At 36.1% G+C, this 15,512-nt stretch overlaps 1 protein-coding gene across 1 annotated transcript in view; it reads left to right on the forward strand.

Moving 5' to 3' along the window:
• Window positions 1-227: 227 nt before the first annotated feature.
• Window positions 228-15,512, forward strand: part of e (nonribosomal peptide synthetase ebony) — a 132,887-nt gene continuing 117,602 nt past the window's right edge. The window contains exon 1 of the mRNA XM_067762489.1: window positions 228-569. The gene's annotated coding sequence lies outside the window, so the exon portion shown is untranslated. The remainder of the gene's footprint in view (window positions 570-15,512) is intronic.

A 15,512-nucleotide genomic window follows, 5' to 3' on the forward strand; every position in this document is an offset into this window, starting at 1 on the left:
TGCAATTAATGTTGTTCGTCGTCAACTATCCATTCTTCATCCTCACAAGCTGCTGTTGCGGTTACTGTTGCCGATTTGGTTTTTTCTTGTTGTTATATTGTTAGGGTTGTGCTTCGGTCGGTCGGTTGCATTAACGCCTTATCGGCTTGTGGCGGCTGGTTCACAATTGCGATCTCTTGCGAATTCTATGTAGTTTGATGTTTGTAACTGCTGCTGTTTTTTTTGTTTGTTTGTTTTGTTTGTGTGTGCCTTGGTATAAAAGTTGAGTCGCGATCGTTGTTCTGATTAGTATTTATGCGGCGCTGCTTGCTTTGGAACGTTCAGAAAACTTGGAAAATTAAGATAAAACTAAATTTTATTTAAAAAAGAATTGCATAGGTGATATTTTTGGCAGAACAACTAACCGCTTTAGTGCTTGTTTGGCAAACCAAAAAACTTGCTAAGAATTTTGTGACAGTGTTTAAACCAAATTGAGGAATATTTAGTGCAACCTCAAAACGAAACTTAACAATATCGAAAGAAAAGTTTAAACAGCAACCAGTATTTAGCGGAAGCAAAACAAACAAAATGTATGTAATTTTTTATTTACTTTTATGGGATTTGCATTTTTTGTTGACACGAATTATTACAAATAAATATCATTGAAGTTTTTACGGAATTAAAACAAAAATAAAAATTATAAATATTTATGAAAAAGTTAATAAAAATGGGTGCATTTGTGATGAAATAAAAACCAAAAATATAAATTCACATATTTTTTTAAATTGTGTTTGTATTTGTGGAAATTCAGAAAAGAAGGAACATTTTGTAATATTGTGTAAAAATATAATAATTAAAATTACTATACCATAGTTGCATGCACCAAAACATTACCTGCCTTGTTCTATCGCAATTTAATCGCCAAAATATTTCGAAAAAATTTCAAGAGTGGCATGCCCTGTGGTAGAATTTCTGGTCTGTGAAACTGTGAAATAAATACTTTTTTCAAGTTTTCGCCGACTTTCTGACTCTCGCTAAATGAAAAAATTTAAACTATTGTCACAATTATATATTTATTTTTATACAGTCAGTGTCAGAAGAGAGTGTAAACACGTGGCAAATAACAATACCTCTACTTAAGAGTTTTCTGCGTGACACAAAGGAATTTTTACTATTATTTACTGTTTTCCGGGAGATAGACCACTGGTCGACCTATTCGAAAAACTTTTATTTATGGTGTGATTTGCTTAGCATTTAGTAGGGGGTTCTTCGGCAAATGGACCGAAATCCCAGCAATTTTATTTTGCTATCTATTTAAAATATATATAAGGAAGGAAGGTCAGAAAATAAAGGATACAAATATATTCTTTGGCAGGGACACGCCTCAATCACTTCTTATATTGCCCTACAATATTCTTCATTGCCAATGAAACACAAGCAGACAGGTTACAAGTTATGCAAAACAAAGCTATGAAATTTATATTGAAAATGAAGTACGACAATTCCGATCGACAAAGAGTATGATCGGTGCACTAAACTGGTTGAGCGTGAAACAGCTTATATTTTACCATAGTATGAAATTTGTATTTAATATCAAGCATGGTAAATTACCAGTCTACCTAAGTGAAAAACTTGTGTATGTGAATGAAACCCACACTTACATAATCAGGAAAAATAAAAATTTTAGATTACCTCTTTTCAAAACAGAAATGGGCAAGCAAAATATATTTTACAAGGGCCTGAAATGTTTTAATGAACTTCCCAATCATGTTAAAAATTGTGAAAACTTAAACACTTTCAAAAAAAGTTTATTAGAATATTGCAAAATCCTTCCAACAAGATAAACTATTTTGTATCTGTATTTCATGTTACTGATCAATGAGCGTACATGGGCAATCCAAACAGACACAGAGGAACCTTATGCGTCAGGTCAAATATATCGCTTGCAATCAAATTGGGGAAGAGTTCCCGAAAATATCGTCTCAAACAAACAGTTGGAGGGTTCATGAGAGTTACGTATATTCCAACAAAAATAATAAAACAATAATATATTATGTTTAATTATGTTTATATAAAAGCTGGTGCAGGGAGGATTGGAAACACGTCCTTTCCAACCTTCCGATAAAAGTGGCTCATTCTGCTGAGCTGCTAGCTTTTGTGTTGATCGAAATCAAAAGCATTCCGACAGCAAAAACAACAAAACTGTGTAATCTTAAGTTTTGGAACAGGACAGGATTGGAAATACGTTCTTTCCAACCTCATAATAAAAGTGCCTTATAACTCTGAGATCCGAGTCATATATGTTGATCGGAATCTATTGCATTCCGACAACATAAATAATTGAAATATGTATTCATAAGTCTTGGAGTAGGGCAGGATTGCGAACACGTTCTTTCCAACCTCCCAATAAAATGACACCAGGACTCGCCCGTTGGGATCGCCAGTTCCCGTGCTGATCGGAATCGCATGCATTCCGACAGCGCAAATTTTAGAAATCCTATTACTATTAAAATGTACTTACAAATTGTAATAATCTAAGTTTTAGGCTTAAAATGCCGTAATAATGAATTATAATAATAATCATCTATCCATAAATACTTTCATATGAAAATTAGTGCGATTTTTTAAATTTTGCGTACGTTTGTTTCATATGTATATGTTTTTGGAACCCTTTTCTGTACGTTGAAGCACATACTGACCTATAACTTTATTTCCTTTTATTCCAAGAACAACACTTTAATGTCATTGAAAAAAGAACATTTTGGCGCGTGAAAGGGTGTACAACTGATAGTTTCAAGTCTAGATGACAAAGCTCAAAAAGTTCTAATTTTCAATATTAACCCTGTAGATGACATTGTCATGTTATTGGAGATGACGTCCTGCCATACGTTGCCAACTAAGCAAGGGCGTTCTGGCATACAAAGCAAACTTTAGAGTGCATTTTTTTCAACATGTACACATTGTAAACTAAATGTTTTGAGAAATATCCATGATAATAGGGCCGTGTGAAAGTGCTTGTCGAATCGGGAATCTTGCCACTGCTAGAACAACAGATATACTTTTATAAGTATAAGTACCCTGTAGTTCTACGGGTCCGCCACTAGACATGAGAAATCGTATGTCCCCTTTAGATGGGACGGCCCTCGTCTATATAAATTGTATGCCTTTTTAGCATTGACATGTCATTGGAGGTAACGTGCTGACACAGTTATCAAGCTAAAGCCCGTGAGAAATATCACACCCTTGACCTTACAGCATGGGCGTACAGCCACACACTGCAGACTTTAGCGTATAATTTTACTCAATTTTCCCCACATTGTAAACTAAATACTACGAGAAAATCTACCGAAGAAGCTAGATAATGGGTATGGCAATGGGTCCATTAGGGCACGTCCAGTTGGGTATCTCGCCACTGCTAGAACAACAGGGCATTATTTTGTGTGAAGTAAGAAAATATATGCATGTATATATTGTAATAATTATTATACAAACCTATATATGTATGCATGAATATTGTTTTAAACACGCATTGATTCTGGTACCGGTTTTAATACAGCTGACAATGTTGAGGTAGTCCACAAAAGTTGACTAAAGCATTATAAATTTGTTTGCGGAAATACGTCATAATTATCTAAGATAGTGGTATATTATGTACAGTTAAATATGATGAATATGGGCCACCTACAGTGCGAAAGTCGCCTAACACGCTTGTAGCTTAATTAGCTCGATGACGGTGAGCTTTAGTCTTTCACACAATCCTCTAGATGGAAGCTTTTATATGGCATACATTTTTTTCTGAATATGTGAAATATTCCATACAGTACTTGTTGCTTTTGGGGCTTCAATGCTTTAGTATCCTTTGGTGAGGTTGAAATAATTAAATGGAAAAGACCACCAACTCCCATTTACCTCCTTTATCTGAGCTTTAACCACTGATCGATACCCTTTAAACCAATCTGCACCAGAATTTGTATGTGTAAAACGAATAAAAGAAGTAGTTTATGGTAAACAATGTATTTATAAAAAGTAAAAGCGTTTACGTTGTTAACGAATCTTAATAGACTCAAACGCTTTATCGCATAGCTCAAATAATTTAATGGAGTTATTTTGTTTTTAGCAAAATTGGTTAAGCGCTATGCAATTGAAGAAAAGGAGGGAAAGAATTTTCTAAAATAAGAAAACAGACCTAAGCTGTGGCTGCTTCGGTGTTTTGGGAAATTCTTTATTTTCTCGGACTATGCTGTCACTGCTAACATGATATCCAAATTCACCTCCGAATATTAGATTTTACATTTCTTCATCCTCAACTCGAGACCACTCATGTTCAACCGATTTAACATGCAACTCAAAACTTCTACAGGGGTTTCAAAGTCGAAGGTGGCTAACAGACATTCGTCCATAAATATCACTATTTCCACCGACTGTAATAGATTACTGAAAAGTTCGCAAACGAAACGCTGAATCGGCGCCGACGCATATCAAGGTACTCATCCTGTCCTCTGAGCGTAACAAAACACGCGTATTTAATGTAGTCATTGTCCATTTGAACTAATAAAACCTTCTTTTAAGATTCAAAACAGTAATAATTCTCTTACTCGTCAACTCTTCTAAAAAGTCTTCTACCATTACTATGAGGAAATTATCTCTAATGATTTTTTTGATACAAGTACTTGTAGTCTATACTAATCTTCCCTCGCCATTCTTCTTCCAAACTAAAACAATGACAGATGCCTACCAAAAGTTGCTGTACCTTATAATACTCTCAGGTAGTTGTTGTTGTTGTTATGGCGATAAGGACACTCCCCGAAGGCCTTGGGTCCTTTGCCGGATGCAGATCCGGTACGTTCCGGTACCAAGCCCGACCATCTCGGGAACGATTTGTTATGACCACATGCGACACTCTAGGATATCCCCCTCTTCCACCCCCTTAGAACCAAGAGGACTTCGGGATCGCCAGAGCCTCGGCTGTTAATGGAACAGGATTCAACACGGACAGGTGAGTTTGACAATTGGGTTTGGAGAAGCTATGTATTGAGCTGGCAATCTGAAAGGGTTGCGCTACACAAACCCCTTGAATCCGGTATTTTAGTCGCCTCTTACGATAGGCATACCTATCGCGGGTATATTCTAAGCCCCGCTGGGGCCACCCTCGTAGTAATAAAGGACTATACCTGGGACTTCTCGGAGTGCGAAAGTCTACTTTGAGAGCAATGTAAAGGTGTATCGTACATTAGGTTTAAATTCATGGTTGTGCACTAAGCTCAGAGCTATCTTCTAACAGGTCTAACGATTCTACCTGTGAGACAACATCAACAACCTTGTTACTGTTAAAATAGGTACTCCATAGATTTTCAGGTTTTTTTTCATTTATTGCAGGACACAAATCTGCATTGTGTATTTCCTTAAAAATTTAGTGTCCTCTGCCAATTTACTTCGCTTAATCGAACCGTCGGTGTGCCCCAATTAAACCCGTATGCTGACGACAGAGTGAAAGCGGGAGGCGTTGTTTTAATATAAAGATAGAAAGCTATGAAAATTATTTCTTATGGAAAATTCTTAAGCTGTCATAGTGCTAGAAACGTTTGAAGCTTGTAAAATATACGAAAATAAAAATAGTTTCTCGCCTAGCATAGCTTTAGCGTGCACTCTGCCTTAGTCGATTACTCTAAGAAAATTTGCATTTATTTCACTTTTTATATAGTATTTCTTTTGAATTTGTTTAATGTAGCCCAATCAACAACGGCATGGAAAGATCAAAATCCTTTAAATCTAAAAATCGATGACTCATTTTCCGCTCTTTTTACGTAACTGCATATAAAATTTCATCGAACATATAAATTTGGCTATTGCCAACGCCTCAATACTTGGTGAGCTTTGAAGAGTACAACTGTCCGTTTTAAAAAACTTACAGCTTCCTTTCCGTCAACCGCCTCAGCCAAGCCCTCCTCATTCGACTCTACGTTTTTAAACGGTTTTATTTAGCTTGACTTGACAGACAGGCTGCACGGTCGCCTGCACGGCCGTTGTGAACGAATTTTGTAATTAAAATTTAAGTAACTTCCCGATAAGCTACAAACTTGAAACTTGGAATATAGTTCAGAACCTGATGACAATGCAATAATAAGAAAAAAATCACCGCTAGGCAGCGCATGGATCAAGACATTCACAAAAATCGTATTTGTGGTCCGATTTGGCTCATATTTGGAACAAATATTACATACAGTCCGGTAAAAGTGACATCAAAATATTTTGGAGTTGGAGGAGGGACAAGCATACGTGGCGCAGAGTCGAGTAAAGTCTTTGGAAGGATTATGTATTGAGGACTTAGATTGTAACAAATTGTCAGGAAAGAGTCCTTGTAAAAATGCGTCACTAAATGAACTAAATAGAATGAGAAATAATAGGCAATTAAATAAAGACTAAACAATTGAAAATAAAATAATTTAAAAAATGTTTAAGTTAAACGGTTTTATTGAAAATAATATTTACATGAAGTAATAATTTATTTATTTATTTATTTATTTAAAGCCAACTAACAAGAGTTTTCGACTAACAAAATGCAAAGGAAAGTAACATAAAAAAATAGCGTAAAAATATATACAAGTATAGAATTAAAAATGGAATTGATTAAAAATTTACAATTTTGTTTGACGTTGAACAAGAACTAAAATTAAACTATCGTTACATATTAAACAAGTAAACTTTAAGATATCAGTTGAGACTGAAAAGTATAGCATTGCGTAAGGCACCAAACACGTATAGGATAATTTTTGCCAAAATTTATACGAGACAGGGGTAATGGAAGGGCACGTAGTGGCTGGACGCCCTAGCAAGAACTGCAAAGTTCAATCGGCTTAGCAGCTCAAATGAGTCAACCTCACCTAGAATTAGCTTATGCAGGAACATTACTGCGAGAAATATTCTACGATTTTCCAGAGTTGGCAAATCAATGAGAATAAGTCTACTTCTATAAGACGGAAGATGAAGATTTGAGTACCAGTTAAATGCCCGTAGAGCAAAAATTAAAAATTGTTTCTGCACAGACTCAATACGCTTTATATGAGTAATATAATATATTATATTATAATGGACACCAAACACACGAGCAATACTCAAGTATTGGGCGGACCAGCGAAGTATAGAGGACTTTGGTCAGATACGGATCGTTAAACTCCTTAGCCCATCGTTTAACAAAACCAAGAGTACCCATTTCTTTATTAATAATAGCTGAAATATGTGAATTGAAGCTCAGTTTCGAGTCAAACAGAACACCTAAATCGTTAATCGAAGATATACGCTCCATAAGAGTGCCATAAAGTACATAAGACGACAGGGCAGGCTTCACGCGATGAAATGTCATAAACTTATGTTTAGAACAGTTTAGAACTAATGCATTTATTGTACACCAACGTTGAAATGGGTCCAAATTACCCTGAAGTAGATTTGAGCGAGTTAAATCCGAAGGCAAGCATGTATAGCAAATTTTTACATCATCGACATACATTAGAGCTCGTGAATGATGCAAAATCTGTGGCAGGTCATTAATAAAAAGAGTAAAAAGCAATGCGTCTAAATGACTGCCTTGAGGTAGACCATAGGTAACATTAATTGATTTTGAAATAATATTTTTATAAAGCACCTTTTGAGTTCTATTAGAAAGATAGCTTGAGAGCCATAACGTCAGATTCTGCGAAAAGCCCAGTAAATCAAGCTTCAGAATCAGAAGTCTGTGATTCATTGAATCAAAAGCTTTACTAAAGTCCGTATAAATCACATCTGTTTGCTTGCTAGCCAAAACACCATCCCGAACTAAAGAGGTAAACTCAAGTAGGTTTGTGGTGGTTGATCTACATCTCACAAACCCATGCTGAAAGGGTGATAATATGGAAGTACACGAACGTTGAAGCTGACAGGTAGTTATTTGTTCAAAGGTTTTAGGAATAGCTGAAAGCTTAGCAATTCCCCTATAATTCTCAATATTAGATCTACTACCTTTTTTGTGCAGAGGTATGATAAATGACTGTTTCCAAATTGATGGAAATGACGTCGATTGCAAAGATAAATTGAACAATTTTACGATCGGTTCTGTTAAGTTCACGGCACAGAACTTAAGCACACAGCCAGGAATACCATCGGGCCCTGGAGAAAAAATAATACTAAAAGCTAGAAAATAATAAGGAAGATCAGTACTAGTTATCACGCACCTCATCAATCTAAGGCGTTGATCAGACAATTAAAGAAAAGCGTTGGACGCGTGAAATTTCTAAAAATTTGAGGCGTAGCATAACCTTATTAAGGTTCAGTTGGTCTTATATATGACTATCAATAGATATTTGGCGCGTCCAACGCTTTCATTTGATTATCTGATCAACTCCCTAGATTGATGAGGAGTGTGACGACTAGTACTTAGGACCTACCTAATTATTTTCTAGTTTTTAGTATTATTATTACTTCATGTAAGTATTGTTTTCAATAAAACCGTTTAACTTAAAAATTTTTTAAATTATTGTATTTATAGCTGCAACCGTAACTTTTTTCTTGGCACATGTTTGGTGGTAAAGCCCAAGCTCCCCACACTTAAAGCATTAGCCTGGTTTTCTAATCGGTTTCGCACACTTCCGCTGAGCGCTTTCGTTTTATTTGCATTTGCGGTTTCTCAGCTGCCCATAGAATTCCCATAAAATAGGGTATGCTTTTTTTCCGAACTCTTCACACATAGGGCACCTTTTAAGTCCCGTTTTAAAGGCGGTATTTGTTGTATCGAGTTGTGGCCACAACACTTGTGGCCATCATAACCATCCTCTATATATATATATATCTATATCTTACTGTCATAGCGTATATATGTAGATGCAATGTCTACCGATAAAGTTCGATGCTCCTTAATCTGAAGAGATTCCAACTCTTTTCGCAATAGCAGCTTTTTTGCATTTTTAGAAGATCAATTTCCCTTGGTATTGCATTCGTTGCAAGCCAACTTACATTGATCTCACCTGATGCACCGTTTACAGCAGAAGGATTGTAAACAGCGATAGCACTAGTGGAGGTCGCAGTGGTATTGATAGCAGAATTTTTATACTCAGTTGAGCAGAGCTCACAGAGTATATTAACTTTGATTGGATAACGATTGGTTGTACAGGTATAAAGGAATCGAGATAGATATACACTTCCATATATCAAAATCATCAGTATCGAAAAAAAATTCGATTGAGCTATGTCCGTCCGTCCGTCCGTCCGTCCGTTTGTCCGTTAACACGATAACTAGAGTAAATTTTGAGGTATCTTGATGAAATTTGGTATGTAGGTTCCTGGGCACTGATCTCAGATCGCTATTTAAAATGAACGATATCGGACAGTAACCACGCCCACTTTTTCGATATCGAAAAAGTGCGATAATTCATTACCAAATACGCATTAAGCGATGAAACTTGGTGTGTTGAACTTATGACGCAGAATAGAAAACTAGTAAAATTTTGAACAATGGTCGTGGCACCGCCCACTTTTAAAAGAAGGTAACTTAGAAGTTTTGCAAGCTGTAATTTGGCAGTCGTTGAAGATATAATGATGACATTTGGCAGGAACGTTACCCTTATTAATATATGTCTGCTTAATAAAAATTAGCAAAATCGGAGAACGACCACGCCCACTTTTAAAAATTTTTTTTTTTTTTAATTCAAATTTTAAAAGAAAAGTTAATATCTTTACAGTATATAAGTAAATTATGTCAACATTCAACTCCAGTAATGATATGTTGCAACAAAATATAAAAATGAAAGAAAATTTCAAAATGGGCGTGGCTCCGCCCTTTTTCATTTAGCTTGTCTAGGATACTTTTAATGCCATAAGTCGAACAAAAATTTACCAATCCTTGTGAAATTTGGTAGAGGCTTAGATTCTAGGACGATAACTGTTTTCTGTGAAAAAGGGCGAAATCGGTTGAAGCCACGCCCAGTTTTTATACACAGTCGACCGTCTGTCCTTCCGCTCGGCCGTTAACACGATAACTTGAGCAAAAATCGATATATCTTTACTAAACTCAGTTCACTTACTTATCTGAACTCACTTTGTATTGGTGTAAAAAATGGCCGAAATCCGACTATGACCACGCCCACTTTTTCGATATCGAAAATTACGAAAAATGAAAAAAATGCCATAATTATATACCAAATACGAAAAAAGGGATGAAACATGTTAATTCTATTGGTCTATTGACGCAAAATATAACTTTAGTAAAAAACTTGGTAAAATGGGTGTGACACCTACCATATTAAGTAGAAGAAAATGAAAAAGTTTTGCAGGGCAAAATCAAAAGCCCTTGGAATTTGGAAGGAATACTGTTCGTGGTATTACATATATAAATAAATTAGCTGTACCCGACAGATGATGTTCTGGATCACCCTGGTCCACATTTTGGTCGATATCTCGAAAACGCCTTCACATATACAACTAAGGGCCACTCCCTTTTAAAATACTCATTAACACCTTTCATTTGATACCCATATTGTACAAACGCATTCTAGAGTCACCCCTGGTCCACGTTTATGGCGATATCCCGAAAAGGCGTCCACCCATAGAACTAAGGCCCACTCCCTTTTAAAACACTTATTAACACCTTTCGTTTAATACCCATATTGTACAAACGCATTCTAGAGTCAACCCTGGTCCACTTTTATAACGACATTCCGAAAAGGCGTCCACCTATAGAACTAAGCCCACTCCATTTTAAAATACTCATTAACACCTTTCATTTGATACCCATATAGTACAAACAAATTCTATAGTCACCCCTGGTCCACGTTTGTGGCGATATCTCGAAAAGGCCCACTTTTTTTCAAATACTCATTAACACCTTTCATTTGATACCCATATCGTACAAAAAAATTCTAGAGTCACCCCTGGCCCACCTTTATGGCGATATCTCGAAAAGGCATCCAACTATAGAACTAATGCCCACGCCCTTTTAAAATACTCATTAACACCTTTCATTTGATACCCATATCGTACAAACAAATTCTAGAGTCACCCCTGGTCCACCTTTATGGCGATATCTTTAAAAGGCGTCCATCTATAGAACTAAGGCCCACGCCCTTTTAAAATACTCATTAACACCTTTCATTTGATACCCATATTGTACAAACAAATTCTAGAGTCACCCCTGGTCCACGTTTATGGCGATATCCCGAAAAGGCGTCCACCTATAGAAATAAGACCGTCGCCCTTTTAAAATACTCATTAACACCTTTCATTTGATATCCATATCGTACAAACAAATTCTAGAGTCATCCCTGGTCCACCTTTATGGCGATATCTTGAAAAGGCGTCCACCTATAGAACTAAGGTCCACGCCCTTTTAAAATACTCATTAACACCTTTCATTTGATACCCATATTGTACAAACCAATTCTAGAGTCACCCCTGGTCCACGTTTATGGCGATATCCCGAAAAGGCGTCCACCCATAGAACTAAGGCCCACTCCCTTTTAAAACACTTATTAACACCTTTCGTTTGATACCCATATTGTACAAACGTATTCTAGAGTCAACCCTGATCCACTTTTATAACGATATTCCGAAAAGGCGTCCACCTATAGAACTAAGGCCCAATCCCTTTTAAAATACTCATTAACATCTTTCATTTGATACCCATATAGTACAAACAAATTCTAGAGCCACCTCTGATCCACCTTTATGGCGATATCTCGAAAAGGCGTCCACATATAGAACTAAGGCCCACGCCTTCTTAAAATACTCATTAACACCTTTCATTTGATACTCATATCGTACAAACAAATTCTAGGGTCGCCCCTGGTCCATCTTTATGGCGATATCTCGAAAAGGCATCCATCTATAGAACTTAGGCCCACGCCCTTTTAAAATACTCATTAATACCTTTCATTTGATACCCATATTGTACAAAATAAATCTAGAGTCACCCCTGGTCCACCTTTATGGCGATATCTCGAAAAGGAGTCCACCTATAGAACTTAGGCCCACTCCCTTTTAAAATTATCATTAACACATTTCATTTGATACCCATATCGTACAAACAAATTCTAGAGTCAGGACTGGTCCACCTTTATGGCGATATCCCTAAATGGCGTCCATCTATAGAACTATGGCCCACTTCCTCTTAAAATACTCTTTAATACCTTCCATTTGATACACATGTCATACAAACACATTCCAAGGTTACCCTTGGTTCTTTTTACAACATGGTGATTTTCCCCTACTTTGTCTCCACAGCTCTCAACTGAGTATGTAATGTTCGGTTACACCCGAACTTAGCCTTCCTTACTTGTTAACAGTAGTTTCATTGCATGCAAAGTGGATGGCAGTGTTATGGGCAATGCTGTTTGCATATTCCGCAGTGATGAAAGCATCGGCTTTATGAATTGCTGAATTACTTACGATGATGGCATCTTCCTTAGACGAAACATTGTTTTCAGCTAGCACATCAATGCAAGCTTAGTTTAGTGCAACTGTCAATGAGGCTAGAGTTGTGTTCATACCTAAAGCGTTGGCCAAAAGAATTAGCAATCTCTCTGTTATGAAACCCCTATTTACAACATTGTTTAGACCAATAGTAGAATATGGATCGATAGTCTAGAATCCGCGTAATCAAATTCATGCAATTCATTCAAAAGTTTTTACTTTTTTCTTTAAGGGGCTTACAGTGAGTGGAATACCTTATACCAATCGGCTGAAACTTTTTAATCTTCCTACCCTTGCAAGTGTTTGGAGTAATTTTTATGATCAAATGATGAACGACTTGGTTTCTAGTCCTTTTCTTACTAAGCGAAGTTAACTCTAAGGTTCCTTCTCGCTCAATTAGACATTTTAAGCTTCTTTTCCTGAAACAATGTGTAACCAATTTTGAACCAAGTTATCCGTTCCGCAATCTGTGGCAGAATTATAACTCTTGCTTAAGCATAATTAATAGTTCGGAATCACTTTTCAAAATTAATCAATCTATTATTTCCTCTCATAATAATTAGCAATTTACATATTCTACTAACCTAATTATTATTCTTTTCGAACTATTTACTTGTCAGTAGTACTTAACCTACCTTATATGTTGTGTTACCCAGCTTATGAGCTTAACAATACTCTGAAGCTAAGCAGTTTTAGATCTCGATGCTTAACAAAGCCCTACCTGTCAACTACTGGGCAAACAAAAATTGCAAATCGGTGAGTCATGCGCCCCTCGTGTCGGTTGGGTGGGCTTTGGAGGATAAAGCCGTTGGGAATTATTATTATTATAGCTTTTCCAAAAGAATATATCGACGATTAGTTACGGCCGCCGATTGTTTGGTTCAGGATGCTTTACCGCCATTGAACTGTTGTGAAGACAATTTTCAGGATGGCGGAGTTTGACCAAACCGGTACGAATTGTTCATATAATTCAAGTTACCCCATCTTTCGTAAAATCAATGTATTAGTTACGGCCGCCGATTGTTTGGTTCAGGATGCTTTACCGCCATTGAACTGTTGTGAAGACAATTTTCAGGATGGCGGAGTTTGCCCAAACCGGTACGAATTGTCCATATAATTCAAGTTACCCCATCTTTCGTCAAATCAATGTTATTGTTATTGTAATTATATCTGTAAAATAAATTCTTATTGATGAATTGAATGTAGGAATTGTGCTTTTGTACGTATTGTGGAAAATATTAGCATTTCGGTTCATCACTATGCTGCTACTAAATGAATAAATAAATGCACAACAACAATAAAGCAAGCAGCCACACATTTGTACATGTAAACATCAAAGCAGACAGCGAAGAGAATATTTCACATATATATATATATATATGTAGCCGTCAGCTAAGAGCAGAAGTTGTTACTCTCACTTAAGCACGCATATAGCTAGAAGAAAAATATAAATTACAGATTTATATGTATTAGGGCGGGTCGATTTAAAAATCGCTCATTGCTCTGTGAAAATCGCATTCTAGGGATCAAAATAAGAAACTTTGCCGAAGGAACCATACCTCTAAAACGAATTCTGATGGTCCCCCCTTTGCCCCTACCCAAAAGTTCGACCCAAATTGAGGGGGGGGGGACATCAGAATTCGTTTTAGAGGTATGGTTCCTCGGCAGAGTTTCTTATTTTGATTCCTAGAATATGATTTTCACAGAGCAATGGGCGATTTTTTTGCCTCCCCACATAATCGGTTTCATTGTAACACGCTTTAGCGAAGTACGCGAGTATTGTAATTGTACTACTCCCAAAAGCGTCTTAATAAAGGAAATATCGCTATTTTGAACATTTGAGTTATTTATTAGACAGTTCAGAGATTCGAAATCATAATTTTACATCACTTATTTTGTTTTCGCTTCATGGCATGCTACATACCTATGTATATGACCTATGTATATGTGGAATCAAGTATCAATATATCGAAAAGCGTATCTTTTATAAAAGCCTTTTCTTTGATAGTCTTATAATAGCTGTGTTTTTGCATCTATATACATATGCACTTAAACTTATATGGACTGCCAAGTGCGTAACTTTACCTACACTTCTGAAATTGCTGCGCAAAAAATTATTACTCCTAAATGTCAATACGCTTTATACTCAGATGCAACTGAAATATGTGTCTATGTTTCACCTCTACACTACTCTATGTTTTATTTATTTATTTAATTTATTTATTATATTTAGTTAGTCTATGAACAAAAGTTTCTTACAGACTAATAACAATTAACAATGAAAAATAAAAACTAAGACTAAAAACCTAGAATATAGTATTTAGAATCTTAAAAAAAACACTTTTCTAAAATGAAAAATCAAATTGGAAAGAACTCGTGATTAAATTAAATTCAATCATAGCTCGCACAAGAGGAGCATTACGCGAATAATCAATTCCACAATTAATGCCATAAAAAGGTAGAAAGCTACGAAGATTACGCTGAGGTATGTTAAAATTAATTTTCTCCAAAAGAAAAGAGCAGTCAATGTCGCCACTGATAATATTATGAATAAAAGAAAACGAGAGAACCGTTCGTCTGGCTTCCAAAATTTTTAAATTTATCAAAAGCAAGCGAGATTCATAAGATTGAATTGGTTCATCAAAATTCAAAGAATGTAAAGCATATTTGAGAAAAAATTTCTGTACCCGTTCAATCCTGTTAACGTAGTTTTTGTGACTTGGCCGCCATATAAAAGCAGCGTATTCCAGATTAGAACGAACAAACGCCGTGTATAACAACTTGGGAGTATAAGGGTCACAAAAATTTGAACTATTGCGCCTAACAAATCCAAATACCGAATAAGCTTTCGAAATTTAGAGAAAGCCGAGTATTAAAGCACCATACTTCTAAGCTATTAATGTGTTTCTGAAACTTAACAGCATCATCCGGTTTTGCAATTTTCGAAAATACCTTTAAATCATCGGCATAGAGTAAGAACTCAGCAAAATTGAAGCAGTTGTTTTTTCATTAATAAACAAAACAAACAGTAACGGGCCTAGTATACTTCCTTGAGGAACCCCAGAACAGGCGTAGAATGGTTCAGAAGAAGTTCCGTCAAC

Source organism: Eurosta solidaginis, chromosome 1 (assembly GCF_040869045.1).
Source record: "Eurosta solidaginis isolate ZX-2024a chromosome 1, ASM4086904v1, whole genome shotgun sequence".
Taxonomy (NCBI): domain Eukaryota; kingdom Metazoa; phylum Arthropoda; class Insecta; order Diptera; family Tephritidae; genus Eurosta; species Eurosta solidaginis.